The sequence below is a fragment of the Ahaetulla prasina genome, chromosome 4 (genome assembly GCF_028640845.1).
Source record: "Ahaetulla prasina isolate Xishuangbanna chromosome 4, ASM2864084v1, whole genome shotgun sequence".
Lineage (NCBI taxonomy): Eukaryota > Metazoa > Chordata > Lepidosauria > Squamata > Colubridae > Ahaetulla > Ahaetulla prasina.
This window is the reverse complement of record NC_080542.1, coordinates 81,361,724-81,381,691: the sequence shown is the minus strand read 5'-3', so window position 1 is coordinate 81,381,691 and position 19,968 is coordinate 81,361,724. Positions and strand designations below refer to the sequence as shown.

Here is a 19,968-nt window from a genome sequence, read left to right as displayed (position 1 = left end):
CCACACCGGGCCACCCCAATGAAGCTATCGAAGTGCTGTCCCGGTGTTTGGAAGCCGTACGGGTCTGGATGGGGAGAAACAGGCTCAAGCTCAATCCCTCCAAGACGGAGTGGCTGTGGATGCCGGCATCCCGGTACAGTCAGCTGAGTCCGCGGCTGACTGTCGGGAGCGAGTCATTGGCCCCGATGGAGAGGGTGCGCAATTTGGGCGTTCTCCTGGATGAACGGCTGTCTTTTGAAGATCACCTGACGGCCGTCTCCAGGAGAGCTTTCCACCAGGTTCGCCTGGTGCGCCAGTTGCGCCCCTTTCTAGACCGGGATGCCTTGTGCACAGTCACTCACGCCCTTGTGACGTCTCGTCTGGATTACTGCAATGCTCTCTACATGGGGCTCCCCTTGAGGGGCATCCGGAGGCTACAGTTAGTCCAGAATGCAGCTGCGCGGGTGATAGAGGCAGCCCCTCGTGGCTCCCGAGTGACACCTATCCTGCGCAGGCTGCACTGGCTCCCTGTGGCCTTCCGGGTGCGCTTCAAGGTGTTGGTGAACGTCTTTAAAGCGCTCCATGGCATAGGGCCGGGTTACTTACGGGACCGCCTGCTGCTACCGAATACCTCTCACCGACCCGTGCGCTCTCACAGGGACTCCTCAGGGTGCCGTCGGCGACAGTGTCGTCTGGCGACACCCAGGAAGGGCCTTCTCTGTGGGGCTCCCGCCTCTGGAACGAACTCCCCAGGACTTCGTCAACTTCCGGACCTCAGACCTTTGTGAGCTTAAAACTTACTTATTTATCTGCGCTGGCCTGGGTTAGTTTTTAAGTTTATAGGTATTTTAATGGGTTTTAGTCTCAAATTTTAATTGTGGCCAATTTTAATAAGTTTTTTAATTGTATTTTAATTGTATTTATATTGTATTGTCTATTTTACTTGGCTGTGAACCGCCCTGAGTCCTTCGGGAGAAGGGCGGTATACAAATTTAATAAATAAATAAATAAATTTAACAATCATAAACTAGACTAAACTAACTATTTATAGACTCCTCTCCCTCCCTTGGAACCTTAACTCCCTTTTTATATAAATAAAAAATAATACAAGTACAATTCTTACATTCTATTCATTCATAAACTGTTTGATACTTCTTAGTCTAATACTTATTTTGAATAAAATCAATCCATCTTCTCCATTCCAATATGTATCTTTCTTGTGAATAGTCTTTCAAATACGCTGAAACTTTTGCCATCTCTGCTAAGTTTGTTACTTTTAATGTCCATTCTTCAATACTAGGCAATTGTTCCTTCTTCCAGTATTGCACTACCAATAGTCTAGCTGCTGATATTAAATTTAATTTTCTTGTTCTTTACGTTTGGTGGCTGCTCGGGTCAATCTTTGCTCCTTTGCATCACCTGTTTTTCCCAATGGTTCCAGGACTTGGGAAGTAACCGTAGCTTGCAGTAAATCTTCTTCAATAGTTACAGCCCCAGCTTGAACTTGTGCCTGCTTTCCTTTCTGTTTTAAACAAACTCCTCTCTGCCAAACTTTATGCTAAACTCTCTAAATATGAATTCCGCCAAGAGAAAATTGACTATTTGGGGTACCTCATTTCACACCAGGGCATAGAAATGGACCCTCAAAAAGTGCAGGCTGTACTTGATTGGGAACCATCATGAATGCGTAAAAAGTTACAAAGCTTCCTGCAATTCATCAACTTTTACCGCCAATTTATCCCCGCTTTCGCTCAGATTGCCGTCCCTATTACCAAGTTCTTAAAAATGAAGGGGGAGGGCAACCCTAAACCAAAGCAGCCTTTGAACTGGACAATGGAATGCCAAGCAGTATTTGAAAAACTTAAACGGCTGCTCTTAGTGGAACCAATTCTAAAACACCCGGACACGGAGAAACCATTCATCATACTAGCAGATGCCAGCGATGTGGCAATAGGAGTGGTCTTGCTTCAGAAAAATGAGCAAGACCAGCTACAATCATCCAAAAAGTTGAATGAGACTGAGCAAAGGTGGGCCATTTGGGAGAAAGAGGCTTATGCAGTTCGTTGGGCACTTTTAACCTGGAGGCATTTCCTAGAGAGGAGGAAGATCCCTTTTGAAGTCTGGACTGATCATAAAAATTTAGAAGCCCTAAAGTCCCCAAGGAAACTCTCCCCAAAACAAGTACGATGGGCTCAGTGCTTTAAACGGTTTGATTTTACTCTCAAATACCTCCCTGGGGAAAAAAACTTTCTGGCAGATGCACTATCCAGAAAACCGCAATACAATAGTGGGAAGTCAGACGTAATCAAACTCATAGTACAAAACAATCAGCTAGCCGCTAAAGTAATCACCAGATCCCAGGCAAAACAAGAAACATTAAGGGATGATGACACCACCCAAACTTTTAAACAAGCATTGGCCACCGATGAATGGTTTTTGAACCACAGATCCAAATTGAAAAAAATTACCGTGTTAATTCATGGATTGCAAAGCAGAGACATTTGTCAACAGATGTTGTAATTTATTTTACATCTAGGAAGATTAGGAATGAAATTTCACAAGTTTCTTATAAAAATAAAATTCAAATATTGGGACAAGAGGTATTGGTATTGAAAGAAATTCCTCTTAAAATGTTAAGAAATAGAAAAGAATATGCTTTTTTGATGGATCAGCTTAGAAATCTCTAGATACAGTATAGATGGAATGTACCAGCTGGATTAACAGTAAAGATCCCAACTGCTAAAAGTTTAGTCAAATTATTCTTAATACACATTTATTGGCTTCATGGAGCTCCACAAAGGATCATCTCAGACAGAGAGATTCAATTACCTCCAAATTTTGGAAGGCATTTTTTAACTTACTTTGCAATGCTCAGGAGTTGAGTTCTTCACATCACACGTGTACTAACAGAAATTCTGAGACGCTGAACGCGGTGCTAGAACAATATTTAAGATGTTTTATTAATTTTCAACAGGGTTACTGGATCGAACTTTTACCTTTTGCTGAAGTTACATTTAATAACTCTGTACACTCAAGCACTGGTTTTACCCCTTTTATTATTATTTTTTAATTGAAAAAGTTTTACAAAATATTTTCCCCCCATACATCCCCCTCCCCAACTCTAACCCTTTCCCTCCCTCTTCCCTCCTCCCCCCCCCTGACTTCCCGGAGCAAATACAGGGTATCGTATCTAATAATCATAAACTAAAATATGCTAATTAACATAAACTCCCATCCCTCTTCTTGAACCTCAACTCCCCTTTTCCATAAAAAAAGAAGAAAAAGGAAAATATTAATACTAATACAATTACCTTCTATTCATTTAAAAGCTATTTAGTATTTTGTTATTTCAATCTCCATTATATATATCTTTCAAAAATAATCTTTCAAATATGCTGATAATTCTACCTTCACATCTAAAGTCATTAAGTTTAAAGTCCAATCTTCTGTAATAAACAGTATCCCATCCTCCAATGTTGTAAGATCAAAAATTATTCCTCAGTATACCTTATAATCCATCATATTTGTATATCCATCATACATAATAATAAATATCATCTTTCCTTATATAAATTTAACATTTACCTCATATTCTTCCCCATATTCCCCATACCATAAATTTCTAAACAATTTACACCCCATTTATTATACAATCCATAAATTCTTTCTACTTTTTATATTCAGAAATATCGCTTATAATTTAGCCTATCCCATGAAAGGAAAGTCTTTTCATTTGAAAATATTACTTTTTTACTCCTTGCTCTTTACATTTAATAGTTACAATCATACTTTGATCCTTCCCTACGGCTCTCTGTGTTTCTTCTCCCAAATTTACAGCCCCAATTTTAAGTTGTATTTGCTTTGCTTCCTTTTCCCCTTTTTTAATCATTTCCACCTCTCCTTCCATCTAACAATGGCAAACTTCCAACCTTCAGTACTTTAGTATAAAAATCTCTTGCTTTAAAAACTGTATTAAGACAATATTTCCCTCCCTTATAGTTTAAACTATCTCTAAAATCTAAGAAAACTGTAGGGACTGTCCAGGTGTTGACTGTGCAATCAATACTAACTGGAAGGTATTCAATTACTTTCCCCAATCACATCAGAGAAAAAAGGAGTGATTAGCAATTGGAGTCTCAGGAGATACAGAAAATATATTTGATATATTGACTTCAAAATTTTGTGAATAAGTTTTAGTCAAATATAGATTTCTTCTTTTTTTCAGGATAGTTCATTGAACTCACCAAGGATGTCCCCTTTTTTAATATTGGCCTGTTTTACCAAGCAGTGAAATACCGTTCTGGACATAAACATCATTATATGCTGTATATGTATTATGTTTCATTGAGAAGCATAAATATTACATACTAAAATACATTAATATAGTACAATAATTGATAAATTACTAGTTTGTCATTTGTTCATTTAATTGAAGTAAATCTTAGATGTCTGTAGGCTCTCATACACCAATGAAAAGTGTAAAAATTTAAGGGCATTCTTCAAATATTTTTCAATAATTATACCAAGAAAAATGCTTCTAAATCTTGATATAAATATTTCAAACTGTCTGTATTAGATTAATAATGATATAAATACTTAACAGTCATAGTGGATATATGGGGAACAGTATTGATAAAGATCAAAATTATTTCAACATTGTATATTTAAAAGAATTGTTTCATTAATATCATTAACATATTTCAAAACTTTTGTTGGAAGGATTTAGATTTTTCTTGATTAAATTACAGTAATCTTATGAGCAGAGCTTCAATTTTCTGATTTTCAATGGTGCCGTCACTAGAATTCAAATAATCAAGCCCCAAAAGCTATTATAAACACAATCAGAAAATTTATAGGTTTCTCTGCCATCATTGCAAGTCTTTAGCTCTTTTTCTTGTCGGTTCTACTTTATTTCTAGAATTAAATTGCTACCAACCTGCCTTCCATGGAGGACCTGTATACTGCACAAATCAAAAAGAGGACTGTAAAATATTTATAGACCCCTCGCATTCTGGACATAAACAAGCGAAGAAAAAAACCCCAAAACTCTGGAGAAGCTCAGGCTACATTAAGTCTGGTGTACTGCCAAGTTCCTTTAACAACTGTTGCAGTGTACACCAGACTTAATGTAGCCTGAGCTTCTCCAGAGTTTTGGGGTTTTTTTCTTTGTTGGTACTTTGCTTTATTAGGGGCTTGACTTTCTTAAAGAGGAAGGGTTGTTTTAAGCTTTTTACATTGCTTTACTGGTTCCTGGCTCTATCCTTTGGGGTGTAGTTCAGTAATGAAATCCAAAAAGTTTCCCTACCAGTTCTGTGGGTGTGGCTTGGTGGGCATTGCTTGGTGGGCGTGGCTCAGTGGTCATGTGACTTGGTAGGCATGGCTCGGTGGTCATGTGACCGGGTGGGTGTGGCTTCATGGTAATGTGAATGGATGGGCATGGCTTTGTGGTCATGTGACTGGGTGGGCGTGGTCAATTTGATGTCACTCACATCACTCACTGTTAGAGCCAGGAGATGTCATGGATTGAGTAAAATGTGGTGAAACTCACTTAGCAACGCTCTTGCTTAGCAACCAGAATTTTGAGTTCAATTGTGGTCCTAAGTCAAGGGCTATCTCTGCCTTCCTCTGCATGGCAGCCTTGTCCTAGTAAACTCCTTCTCCTTTCTGGCAATTTTCCTCTCTGTTAGAGGGACCAAAATAATCTAGACAATGTAAGGTTTCCTGCTACAGCAGTGGGTTGGAGTAGATGACCTTCAAGATCCCTTCCAGCCCTAGATTGCTGTGCTGTTTCAAGGCATCTTCTGAAGCCACATGTAGTGCCAGGGTTTGTGGTGCTTCCTTCCTCTTCTTTCTTTCTCTCGCTCTCTTCCTTTCTCTTCCTTTCTCCCTTTCTCGTTCTTTGTCTTTGTCTTTCTTGTCTCTCTTTCTCTCTCCATTTATCTATCTATCTTTCTTTCTTTCTTTCTTTCTTTCTTTCTCTCTCTCTCTCTCTCTCTCTCTCTCTTTCTTTCTTCTGTCTCTCACATACACACACACACCTGGTCTGAGCAGCAGTGGTGGCAGGAGAAGGAAGAAAGTGAGCGGCAGTGGTGCTCCGTGAGAGTGGGTGGCCTGGCCCGGAAGTGGCACATCCCCCGTCATGGGCTGGATGTGGGCAGCGGGACCAGAAGCAGAGGAGAGGGCAAGTGGGCGGCAGTTGCCCAAAGGCTCCACAGAAGCTGAGTGCACCAGGCCCAAAAGGTGAGCAAGGCTCACCATGTTCCCCCGAGGCAGCTCTTCTTCAGCTGGCTCAGTGGGACTTTCTTCCCCACAGCCAGAGTCAGCCTTACCTTCTAGATCTTCCACTGGCATATTCAGCATGCCCATCCCAATGGAGCCAGCACGCCCATGTGCAATGCAGTGGATCAGCAGTCTCAGCCCCAGCGGTGGCGGCAGGAGAAGGAAGAAAGCAAACGGTCCCTCTTAGCACTGCCACTATTTTCAGCCCCAGTGCAGCAGCTGTGTCTCCCCCAAGGGCTGCCCACCCACCTGCTGGCCGGGTTGGAAGCGGCACATCTCCTGTCATGGGCTGGATACTGACCTCGGAAGGCAAGCGAGCCACAGGGACTGGGAAGGCCTCTTGGAAGGCAGACAAGTGTGGCAGGGCTGCAGGGAAGGGAGTAGGAAGGCTGCTAGCTCACTTCTCTGTGACCGGGCAGCCCAGACATGTTTGTCCACACAGCCTTCCCGGCAATCCCCATGGCCAGACCTACTTGCTTGCCTTTGCAAGTTGGCCACGGGAATGCCAGGAAGGCTGTGTAGAAGGAAGGCAAGTATGGCAGGGCTGCAAGGAAGGAAGTAGGCTGCTAGCTCCCTTTCCCATGGCCAGGTAGCCCGGACAAGCTTGCCTGCCTTCCACATGGCCTTCCTGACCGTCCCTGTGGTCAGGCCTGCTTGCCTACCTTTGCATAGCTGGCCACGGGGACACCGGGAAGGCCACGTGGAAGGGACGCAAGTATGTGGGGACCACCGGGAAGGCTGCATGGAAGGGAGGCAAGCATGGCAGGTCTGTGGGAAAGGGAGTAGGTTGCTAGCTCCCTTCCCTGTGGCAGTGTGGCCCAGACATGCTTGCTTGCATGCCTTCCACGCAGCCTTCCCAGCAGTCCACATGGCCTACTTACCTGCCTTTGCAAGCTGGCCACGGGGATGCCAGGAAGGGTACATGGAAGGCAGGCAAGCATGTTGGGGCAGTCCAGCTGTGGATCACAGGGAAAGGAGTAGGGGAGGCCTTTGTAAGCAGGCCTGGCCATGGGGACTGCATGGAAGGCAGAGAAGCATGGCAGAGCTGCAGGCCACGGAAAAGGGAGTAGGAAAGACAGACTGGGATGGGGGGCAGGGACAATTAATTAGGCTGCGACTCGCAGGCTTACCTGGCAGGCAGATCAGGGCCACTCAAGTTTAATTGTTTAATTTAAACAATTAAATTTTTGCCCTCCCATCCCCCCTCCCCCCTCCAAAATCCCCCTCCCCCCCCCGACTTCCCGGAGCAAACACAAGGTATAGTTCAATATACAAACAGTCATACATTAAATTTTTAAAATCTAACACAATTATAATCCTTCTCTTTCACATAACCTGACTTCTTCCATTAAAATCAAAAACAACATCCTTCATTCAAAGGCAATCTGAAATTTCTTAATCTGATATCTATTTTGAATATAATCAATCCAATTCTTCCATTCATTTAGATATTTTTCTTGAGTACTGTCTTTCAAGAAGGCTGAGATTTTAGCCATCTCAGCCAAATTAGAAACTTTCAATATCCATTCTTCTATTGTGGGTACTTCTTTTTTCTTCCAATATTGTCCAATTAACAGTCTTTCTGCTGTTATTAAGTTCAAAATCAATTTCGTCTCAATCACTGTACAGTCTGTTATTATTTCCAAAAGGAAAAATTATGTAGGAACTTTATCTTCTTCTTCAAAACATTTTGCATAATCCACCAAATTCTTATCCAGAAATACTTAATTTTCTTACAAGTCCACCATACATGAAAATATGTAGCATCATCACAATTACATCTCCAACATTTCGCTTGCATATCTGGATACATACATGATAATTTCTTAGGATCTAAATGCCATCTATAAAACATCTTATAAAAAGTTTCTCTTAAATTCTGCGCTTGCGTAAATTTAACATTTCTAACCCAAATCTTCTCCCATGTGTCCAACATTATTGGTTCCTGAATATTCTGTGCCCATTTTATCATACAATCCTTTATTAAATCTCTTTCAGATCTATTTCTATCAACACATTATACAATCTCTTTATATGCCCCTGGGTTTGATTTCTAATTTGTTTAACCAAATTTTCTTCATTTTGAATAATACCAATTTTCTGATCTTTCCATCTAGCCTTTAACTGTCCATATTGAAACCAAGTATAATTCCTCCCTTCTTCTTTTAATGTATACAAAGATTTTAGTTGTAAATTTCCCCTCTCATTATATAAAAGATCTTTATAAGTAATCAGTTCTTGTTCCTGTTCTATATTTATATTCTCTACTATGTGCCGAGGACTTGCCCATATAGGAATTTTTTAGTTTAACTTATAATAATATTTTTTCCAAAACATTGGAAAAAAGAGAAATTCTCAACACATAATTCTTAAAAGCTTTATCTATTTTCTTATCATACAATAAATATGCATGCCAACCATATAATAAATCATAACCTTCTATATTCAAAATCCTTTCCTCCGTCAAATTAAACCAATCACTTATTACAGAAAGAAAACTGCTTCATAATACAATTTTAAATTAGGCATTTTTAATCCTCCTCTTTCCCGTGTATCTTGCATTATTTTCATTTTAACTCTCGCTTTTTTCCCTTCCCATATAAATTTATTAATTCCGATCTGCCATTCTTCCAAATTTTTATCTTTCTTAATAATTGGCATCATCTGAAACAAGAACAAGAATTTAGGCAAAACATTCATTTTTATAGCTGCTATTCTCCCCAACAAAGATAATTGCAATTTTTTCCAAGTATTCATTTCCTTCTGAATTTTTTGCCATAACACATTGTAATTATTCTTATACAATTTTACATTTGATGAAGTAAGAAAAACTCCTAAATATTTAACCATTTTTACAATTTCAAATCCTGTTATTTCCTCTAATTTTTCTCTCTGATTCTTAGTCATATTTTTGGTTAACACTTTTGTTCTATTTTGATTCACTTTAAACCCTGAGACCTTTCCATATTGATTAATTACTTCCAACAAATATACACTCGAATTTGTAGGCTGAATCAACATAACGACCAAATTGTCTGCAAATGCTCTGACTTTGTATTCATGTCTTCTAATTCTAATACCCTCTATCTCCCTTAACTCTCTTATCTTATCCAATAAAGGTTCCAAAGACAAAATAAACAATAAAGGTAATAAAGGACACCCCTGCCTCGTTCCTTTCGCAATTTTAAAACTATCTGTCAAACTACCATTAGCTGAGCTGTTTGCTCTCCATAAATTGCCCTAAGTATTCGTATAAAACCATTTCCAAATTGCATTTTGTCTATTAATTTAAATAAAAATTCCCAATGCAAACGATCAAAAGCTTTCTCTGCATCCAAAAAGATAAACGCTGCCGAAATCTGATTTTTCTTTCCCAAATATTCCAATAAGTTCACTATCTGCCTAACATTATTCCTCATTTGTCTCCCTTTTATAAAACCAGATTGGTCAGTATGAATCCTTTGTTGTACAATTTCCATTAACCTATTTGCCATTATTTTCGCAAAAATCTTATAATCATTATTCGAGTGAAATCGGTCTATAATTCCCAGGCTTAGTACAATCCTGATCCTCTTTTGGTATCAATGAAATAAAAGTAGTTCTCCATGATGGTGGCACTCCTCCTCCCATCTGTATCTGATTAAATAACTCCTTAAGTGGACCAACTATCTCATCCTGTAAATTTTTATAATATATTGCTGTAAGTCCATATGTGCCTGGGGATTTCCCTACTTTTAATTGCTTTATCACCAATTTCTTCAGAAGTTATAGGCCGATTCAACTCTTCCCTTTGTTCATTAATTAAACCTTTAACCTTATATTCTTTCAAATAAATATCAATATCGATATTCATTATTGTATCTCTAGCGTATAAATTTGTATAATATTCCAGGAAAGCTTTTTTAATTTTATCCTGTTGAAAACTCACTTTACCCTTATATTCAATTCTTTCAATAGTACGTGCTTTCTGTTTTTTCCTTAACATATAAGCCAGCCACCTCCCTGATTTATTGGCGTAACAAAAAGTATTATGTTTAGCATATTGTATGTTTGTGGCCACCTGATCTGCCATTAACATATTAAATTGACTCTGTAATATCCTTATCACATCCCTAATTTTTAAATCATGTGGATTATATACCAATAATTGCTGTTTCCTCTGAATTTCTTCTTCTAAATACCTACGCTGTTTTTGTAGTTTTCTCCTCTGTCTATTGTTCATATATATTAAAATACCACTCATAAAGACCATTTCTATCAAAGTTCCCCTATGCAAATTATAATCAAAAAATTCTTTCATTTGTTTTTTACATTGATTTACATTATACTCATATTTAAACAAATTCTCATTTATTCTCCATGATCTTCTGCCTCCTTCTTTTTGCAATTCCATCCATACTGGACTATGATCAGTTAAACACCTTGGAAATATCTTCGTTTTCTTAATCCTAGAAAGCAAGAACTGAGGAATTTCTGTTGGGAGGCATTTGTTTTGAGTTGAATGACGCTGGGAATGAAGTAATTCTCAGCTGTTTGAATAAAGTTTGTTTTTTTCACAGACTGAGTTTCTTACTACCTACTTGGGCCTGGGTCACAACAAGAGGCAACTGGACTTTCTTAGTTTCCAGAAAGTCCAGTTGCCTCTTGAAAAAGTACCTTTGGGACAGAAGACTCTTGCATTGCTTCAGAGTGGCCAAGGCACATGATTGCTCACTGATAGTAAGATTTTTTTAAAAAGGAGATAGGGTGTGGATCAGGGGTGAAATGCTACGAGATCGGACCGGATTGCGCGAGTAGGTAGCGGAAATTGGTTCTGGTTCGCCGATCCGGTAGCAAAAATCTGTGGCCCCATCCCTCTGCTCATCCCCCTCTGCTCATCCCCCCTCCGCTCATCCCCTCCCCAATTGCCCAGTCACCTGCTTGCCTGTTTGCTGCTTTTCTTCCCAATCACTCGGCACTTTTTTCCTGCCACTCAGCGCTTCCGGCCCACCCACTCCACCCCCGGCCTATATAAAGTCCCCTTTCTACGCGGCCTAGCTACTTCACTCAGAAGTTTGCTGGCCACTCGGATCTCGCCGCCTTGCCTCAGACCTCGCCCGAACGCCTCGCCTGGACATCTCACTGAAAAAGGTAAGGATTGCCGGTTGAGGCCTAGCGTGCCGCCCCCCCATCCCCGGGCTCGCGTAATTCGCATAGCCGCCGGGGATGATTTGCGGGCCATGTGCTACCCCCCCACGGTTCCCATGTCTGGCATGGCTAACCACCCACCTTTCCTCCCCCAGCCTCCAGCTTGCTTACCTTCTCTGAAGAGATGAAATCCCCAGCCACTGATTACAACGTCTGCTTCCTTCGCTTCCTGCAATCCCTATGATTGATTGCATCTGCTAGCAGGATTTTTTTCATCTGTGAGGCTGTGAGCTACTGATTCTGCCTGTTCTGTCCCTTCAACTGGGTAAGTTTTTTTCTTTTTTGGGGGGAGCTTTAAAAAAATAGTTAATTGAGGGGTTTTTTATTTGTAGTTTAGGAACTTTTAAATTTAGCTGCTTTTATCTAAAAATAAAATAAATATTTGTGAGAGCTTTCTGAGATTTGGTGTGTTTCTATAGTGTTTCACAAACACACACTATCTCACAAAGCTGTATGTGGCATTTTGTGTGTGTGTGTGTATATGTCAGTGTTGTGTTGTGTGTAAAGTGTAAAAGTGCTTTTTTTCTTTTTTTGGCTTTTTGGGGCTGTGAGCTGCTCCTGCTTGTTGCAGGGGCCATTTTGGGTCAGGCACAGCTGTTTCTAAGTTGTGGGTGAGTCTGTGGTGTGGTGTTGTGTTGTGTTGTGTGTAAAGTGTAAAAGGAGAGTGCCACTGAAATAGCTATGTGGAAACATCTCATATCTAAAGACAACTAACAGTTCTATGTAAGTATTTAAGTATCTCTTTTATTTTTTTACTATTTTGTGTACCGCCACGCCCACCTGCTCATCAAGCCACGCCCACCAATTAGGCCACGCCCACAGAACCGGTAGGGAAAATTTTTAGATTTCACCCGTGTGATCCTCAATTCATTTTAGTTTTCTTTCATGATAATAAGGCTTAGTAACATGGCACCAGTCATTGGTGACTGTCATTGATCTTCAGTTTGTATTCCCCCATTTCTAATCTAATGATTAGTATTTAGGGCAGCCTTTTGCAAGCAAAGAAGCTTTTTGAATTTTTGTACAGGCAATCCTTGATTTACAATAATTCATTTAGTGAACCTTCAAAATCACAATGGCACTGAAAAGAGTGACTTGTGACTTTTTTTCACACTTATGACTGTTGCAGCATCTCTATGGTCATGAGAGGCTGGACTGTCAGCTCTGACGGGCCAGCTGGCCTGGAGCTGCCATTCAGAGGGGAGCTGCCACCCTGAAGCCTCTTGCCAGCTGCCAGCCCAGCTGCCACCCCCAGGAGCCACCAGGACACCGGGAGTCACCAATGGCCCTGTTTCTCAGGCAGGTGCTAAATCATTTTGATCACTATGGCCAGTTTTACATGTCCCAATGGGATATGGTCATGGCGGTAACAGCAGTCATGAATGGGGAAGCTGCCGAGTGGGTGGCCAATTTGTACAGCAACCACGCCACAGTATTAGGGGATGTAGGCCTTTTTCTGTCCACCCTCCAAGAAAGGTTTGAGGACAATACCAGAGCGCAGCAGGCTGAGGGGGACCTGCTGAAGGTGAAACAAACAAGGGCGGCCCGTATCAAAATATATAAAGGAGTTCAGGCGTACGTGCATGGCCTCAGCAGCTGGTGGTGTACCGATTCAAGGCCGGGCTTGACCAGATGCTGCAACAAGTCTGTGTGTGTTGGAGGCTGGCCCCCAAGCTCAGAGCATAGTTCCAGGCTGTGATGGAATTAGATGTTGAGTTTCGGGATGAGCGACAGAAGAAGGATTGGAATCCTGAGGAGATTGTCCTGGGGCTAGCCTGGTTGGACTAATGGGGCCCTACGATATGGTGGGGGGGGGGTTTGCTGACACCTAAAGATAGGATTAAGATCCGATCTGCCATCCCATGAGGGCCTACCTCACGCTCCAGAGATTGTGAGTGACAAGGGGAGCATTTGTACCCAGTTTAAAGCTGGAGGGGAGCCTACTTTCCCTAGAGAATACACCGACTTGCGGGATGTCTTTAGCAAGAGGAAGTGCAACATCTTATTGCCTCATAGTCCCACTGATTGTAGAATAGAAATCATCCCCGGGGCTTCATTACATAAACCGAAAATGTATTAAACGAGTCCCCAGGAGCTGGCCGAGATGAGAACCTATATTGAAAAAAACCTAAGGAGAGGTTTCATTCTGCCAGCAAGGTCCCAGGTGGCAGCACCCATTTTCTTTAGGGAGAAAAAGGATGGCGGGATGCGTTTGTGTTGATTTTAGAGGAATCAACGTGGCCTGTGTGGAACATCTGTAACCCCTCCCTCTGCTAAAGAACATGATGGCCCGGCTGTTGGAAGGGTGGTATTTCACCAAATTGGACCTCCAGGAGGCATATTAAAGGGTCAGGATCAAGGCTGGGGCCGAGCGGAAAATGGCCTTTAATTGTCCCCTAGGGAGTTACCAGTTTCGGGTGATGCCCTTTGGGCTGCAGGGTGCACCAGCAGTGTTCATGCAGCTCATTAATGCAGCTCATTAATGAGGTTCTGCATGAACACATGTATAAGGAGGTGCTCATACGTCATCCTCAAATACACCTGAACTATAGAGGAACATGTCTAGCTGGTGTGGCAAGTGCTCTGCAAGCTTTGAAATGCACACTTGCACATCAAACTTTCAAAGTATGAGTTTCATAAAACAACTTTAGACTACCTTGGGTTCCAGATTTCACCAAAGGGCATGGAAATGGACCCCATTAAGGTCAAGGAGGTCTTGGACTGGCAAGCCCCCAAAACATAAAAACAGCTGCAAAGCTTTATGGGATTCATTAATTTCTACCGCCAGATCATACCATCCTTTTCCCAAATGGCGCTTCCACTTACAAACCTGTTAAGAACCAAACACTTAACTAAAAAGCCCTGCCGGGGTATCCAATCCTGTGAATGACTGATTGCCAATGGGCATTTGAACATTTGAAGTCCCTGTTTGTGAAGGAGCCAGTGCTAAAGCACCCGGACCCGTCAAAACCCTTCGTAGTGCAGGCAGATGCCAGCAAGGTGGCAATGGGTGCAGTGCTCCTACAGTTAGTGAGGGGGCCCTCCAACCGTCTGTGTACATGGAAATTAAATGACACGGAGCACAATTGGCCCATCTGGGAGAAGGAGGCATTTGCGGTTCGGTGGGCTCTGTTGACATGGCAGCACCTGTTGCAGAGCGACAGTATCCCCTTTGAGGTTTGGACAGACCACAAGAACTTAGAGGCCCTCCAGTCCCTACATAGGCTAGACCCAAAATAGGTACAATGGGCAGTGTATTTCTGGAGGTTCAATTTCTGGTTGAAATACATCCCAGGGAGGAAAAACTTCTTAGCGGATGCATTGTTCAGAAAACCACACTACGACAGTGGGCGAGACTGTCCAAGCAATAATTCCTGCTAAGTCAGCCCAACCAACCTCAGACACACCCACCATAGCAACCCCACCGAGCTGTTGTGACCTAGGCTCACTTAGGCATAAAAGACACACTTAGTCTTAAATGAACCTATTTTATTATACCAGCTGGGAATTACTTCATGCCCCACTTAGTCCAAATTAATTCCAAAACAAGCCCTTCAGAAAAAGTCACAAACCTTTATCTTCTCTGGCACCCTGCCAAAGGCTTTTCTTGGCAAAGCCCCATGAAGTTCAGAAACAAGAGATGCCAAATAGAAACAGAAGTAGCAACATTGCTTTCCTGCAAAGAGCCCAAGAGCCTTTGCTGCTCTTTTAAGCCTTATGGGAGGGGCCAATCATCTCCTGGCCTTACTCCTGAGTCATCCTTTTTGCTTTAGCTGCTCTTGCCTTTTGGCAGCTCTTTGCATGCGTGCACTAGGAACAAGCTCCTCCTGTTCCTCTGCTTCTCTGTTGTCCACCTCTGGAGGCTCTAGAGTCCGTGCATCGTTCCCAGATGGCCCTGGCCCCATCTCTGCTTCTGATGCAGAATTCTTGTCTGGGCCTTCCCCTGACTTCAGGACTGGCCCATTGTCCTCCCCAGCCTCCACACTGTCCAATTTCGCTGCTAGCTCTGCGGGCTGCTGGCAGACCACAACAATGCCCTGGGCTATCCAGGAAACTCTCGCCACTGATCTATGGTTCCAAAAGAACCAAAGATAGCTAACACAGAGGGAGGGCTTTGCCTGGAAGGGTTCCAAGCTGTATGTGCCCAGTACCATGCAGTTGAACATGATACAGCATTGCCATGACATTCGTCTGGCCAGTTATTTCGGGTTTCTAAAGACCTTACATTTGATGAATTGAGGGTTCTGGTGGTCACACATGAAAAAGAACATCAAAGAGTATGTGCGTAGCTGTGCTGTGTGTAGCACCATGAAAGCCCAGCCTGGGAAACCTCCTGGTCTCTTACAGCCAGTAACAGATCCAGTCCAACTACGGCAACAGATAGCCATGGACTTCATCATCGATTTGCCAGAGAGTCAGGGGAATACCGTCATATGGATGGCTATCAATTTGTTCTTGAAGCAGGCACAACTTCATTGCCTGCTCCAACCTATTGTCCGCTAGGAAGTTAGCAAAGCTCTTCATTGTGTACTTCTATCGGCTCTATGGTATTCCCCAAAGGATAATCTTGGACAGGGGGATACAGTTCACCGCCTGGTTCAGTGGAAATTCTTAGAGAGGCTAAGCTCCAGACAGGGCCTAAGCTCCACATTCCATCCAGCCACCAACAGGGTAGCTGAGAGAGCCAATTCAATGGTGGAAAGGTACTTGCGTTGTTACATGAACCATCAGCAAACAGATTGGGCTGACCTACTCCCTTTTGCGGAGGTGGAATATAACAACGCACTACATAGCAGTACCAACTTCACCCCATTCAGGGTGGCTACTGGAAGGGAGTTCAAGCCAATATCCAAATGCCTCCAAGACACCATGGAAGACCTAGATGTGCGGGAGTGGATGGCCTGAACACAACAGGTGTGGAAAACTGTCATTGTCGTGTCCCACTCCTCCGCTGATGGCTGGGTCGGGGAAGTCTGTATCAAGCGTGCCTCTGCAGCTCTGCCAAAGTCCTATCAGAGTTCTCAAGGCAGGCAGGAGACCAGGAAGTGACTTCAGCAATCCAAGTTAGACTTTGCCTGACTCAGAGAATGTCAGAAAGCAGATCCTTTATACAGGCCATGGGGTGTGGCTCCATGACTCAGCACTTATCCAGGCCTTCCCCTCCCTTCCTTTTGCTGATGTCTCCTCTCAATTCTCTGGAAGCGAGGATCTCTCCAGCCTCCAGCTGTTGGTAATCTGAACTCATGACTGGCTTCACATTCTTCAGGCTCACATGCTGTGGGGGAGGGGTTTAGTTGCTCTGTTTGCCTGGGCACGGTGCCAGGACTGGGGGCTGAAGGCACGTCAGGCCCTTCGTCTTGCTCGGCCTGTCCGGGCATGGTGCCAGGGCTGGGGCCTGGAGGCATGCCAGGACATTCTTCCAAACTATCAGCGTCCGGCAGGAGATAAGAGGGGCCCGGCTGCGGCAGGGGGGAGCGGGCGAGACACAACACTATCCCTCATCACAGGGCCCTTCCCCCGGGGCTGACGATCGAGATGCGGTCGGGCCGGGTTCTGCTCGCGGAAGGCCCGCACCAGGTCCGGGGCGTGGACGTTGGAGGCGTCGACCCAGGTGAACTCGGTCCCGTACCCCTGCCACGCAATCAGGTATTGGAAGCACCCCTTCAGCCAGCGGGAGTCGCGTACGCTGTGCACCTCGTACTCCTCCGCCCCGTCCTCGCCGATGGTGATGGGTGGCACCGGGAGCTAGAGAGGACACGGCGGGGCCTCAGGGACCAGCAAGGACCAGTGGAAGACGGGATGGATCCTCATGGAACGCAGCAGGGTCAGCCAGTAGGCCACCGGATTGATGACCGCCTCGACGGGAAACGGACCGATGAACCGGTGGTCCAGTTTCTTCGCCGGCCGGTTGGACGGGAGATGCTTTGTGGACTGCCAGCGGGGGTGTTGCCCATCGGGAGCGGTCGGCGACCCGCTTGTAGTCCTCCTTTACCCGATTCAGCTGCCGACGCACCATCTGCTGGACCGCGTGCAACTCGGAGAGGAAGGTCTCCGTCTCAGGAACCGGGGAGTCCGGGAGTGCCAGAGGGAAGAACCGCGGATGGTACCCCAACTTGGCCAAGAACAGGGTTGTCTGGGTGGAGGTGTGTTGAGAGTTGTTGAAGGCGAACTCCGCCAGGGACAGGTACTCGGCCCAGTTGTCCTGTTGCTGGTTCACGAAGCACCAGAGGTACTGCTCCAAGATGCCGATGACCTTCTCCGTCCCACCATCGGTCTCCGGATGGTGCGCCGACGACAGGCACACCTACACCTCCAACGCGGCCATCAGGCTCTTCCAAAAGCGAGCCGTGAATTGCACCCCACGGTCTGACACCACCCTGTCCAGCAGACCGTGGAGGCGGAAGACATGCTGCAAGAGACAGGCCGTCTTGGCGGTGGTGGGATGAAGTGTGCCATCTTGGTGAGCATGTCCACCACCACCAGCACTGTGGTGAACCCCCAGGACGGCGGCAGGTCCATCAGGAAGTCCATGGAAATCGCCCCCCAGGGTCTGTCAGGAGTCAGCAAGGGCTGGAGGAGACCGGGAGGGGCCCCCATGGCGGCCTTGGCTTGCCAGAACGGCATGCAGGATGTCACGTAGACATGGACATCATGCCGCACCTGGGGCCACCAGAAGGTCCGCGTCAGCAGGTTGAGGGTCTTGAAAAACCTGAAATGGCCCACGGCAGGGTTGTCGTGGCACTGGACCAGGACGAGGGACAGGAGCGGTCCCGTGGGCACATACAACCGCCCCCGGAACTTGAGCACGTCCTCTTCCAATGTCCACGGAAATGTGGGGCCTGCCTCCACTCGCCGCTGTTGAGACCAGGTGTCTTGGCGCTGCGCCTCTCACACCTGGGCTCGTAAGTCCACCGGTTCCCGGGCGGCAGCACTGTCCGTGCTTCCGCTGGCAGCACTGTCCGTGGAGGAAGGGGGTCCTGGGTGCTCAGGTACTCTGGCTTACGGGACAGGGCGTCCGCCATCTGGTTGTGGCCGCTGGGGATGTAGGCTATGCAGAAGTTGAACCGGGCGAAGAACAGCGACCACCGGATCTGCCGCTGGTTCAACTTCCGAGCCATGGTGAGGTGCTTGAGGTTCCGATGGTCTGTTCGGACCTCCACCTGATGCCGGGCCCCCTCCAGGTGGTGCCGCCACGCCTCGAACGCGGTCTTGATAGCCAGCAACTCCTTTTCCCAGATGGTATAGTTGCGCTCGGAAGGGTTGAGCTTCCGCGAATAGTACGTGCAGGGAAAAAGAGTGCCGCCATCTGCCGGGGCCTGTAGCAGACTGCTCCAAGGGCGACGTTGGAGGCGTCCGTCTCCACTACGAAAGGCCGGTGCGGGTCGGGATGCCTCAGGATGGGCTTCATGATGAAGGCCTTCTTTTTTTTTTTTTTATAAATAATTTTTATTTCCATTTTCCAACATCATATTTATGTACAAACTATTATCCATCATTAATCATTAAATTTTTATTTATTACTGATTCAGGCCTGCCCGATTGCTGAAGGCCTTCTTGAGAGCCGTGAAGGCCTCCTCCTGCGGGAGACCCTACCGGAACGGGACTTTCTTCTGGAGGAGCTGGGTGAGTGGAGCCGTCAGCGTGGCGAAGCCTGGGATGAAGATCCGGTAGTAATTGGCGAAGCCCAGCAGCCGCTGGACATCCTTCATCTGACGCGGGGCTTCCCAGCTGCACAGGGCCTCCACCTTGCGTGGGTCCATGGCGATCCCCTTGGGTGAGAGGATGTGCCCGAGGAACTCGATGGACGTCCGGAGGAAAAAGCACTTCTCCAGCTTGGCGTAGAGCTGGTGCTCCCGCAGGCGCTGCAGGACCAGGTGGAGGTGCTGGAGGTGACTTTCCCTGGACCGGGAGTAGATCAGGATGTCGTTCAGGTAGATAACCACGAACCGATCCAAAATGTCCCGGAACACATCGTTCATAAAAGGTTGGAAGACGGCGGGGGCGTTGGTCAGCCCGAATGGCATGACCGTGTACTCATAGTGTCAGCCTCCACTCCAATCTTCATATAGTTTTGAATGATTATATCAGTAGATAGAATGTAAAATGTTTATTTCTGTATTATAAACTGTTAAGGAAATGAGATGTATCGTGCCTCCGTCCGGGGTGAGGGAAAGGAGCCTATTATGGGTGTCGGCTGACATAACAGGGGGGAGGGATGATTAACTACTGAGTGTTATCAGCGCGCGCTTTTCTAACCGACACTTCATTCCTAAGTTGACTGACATCCAGAGACCTGTGGAAGAAGATTACCACGAGGGGCCGTGAAGGAGTTGGCATTGGACCAGACCAGCCTGACCTCCTGGAGGAGGAGGGACAATTGGGGGGATATGATATGTTAGCCATATTTTGTCTCAGTTCCAGCTTTGCTTGGCTGCTATCAAGACTGTAAAAGTAAAAGTACTTGTTTTCATTCCAAATGAAGTCAAGGTGAATTCTTTCCTATTTATAGTCGGAGGTAGCCTG

The 19,968-nt window shown here is 45.1% G+C and overlaps 2 protein-coding genes across 3 annotated transcripts in view; both read right to left on the bottom strand.

Annotated features, from left to right (window-relative positions):
• Window positions 1-19,968, bottom strand: part of EIF1B (eukaryotic translation initiation factor 1B) — a 237,067-nt gene that overhangs the window by 83,497 nt on the left and 133,602 nt on the right. The gene's annotated exons all lie outside the window — the stretch shown is intronic.
• CCK (cholecystokinin) overlaps window positions 1-19,968 on the bottom strand; it is a 205,239-nt gene that overhangs the window by 88,526 nt on the left and 96,745 nt on the right. The window contains exon 1 of one of the 2 annotated variants that reach the window (XM_058184220.1): window positions 2,841-2,914. The exons of the other annotated variant lie outside the window; for it this stretch is intronic. The gene's annotated coding sequence lies outside the window, so the exon portion shown is untranslated. Of the gene's footprint in view, window positions 1-2,840; window positions 2,915-19,968 lie in introns of those variants that run through there. 2 annotated transcript variants of the gene reach the window in all.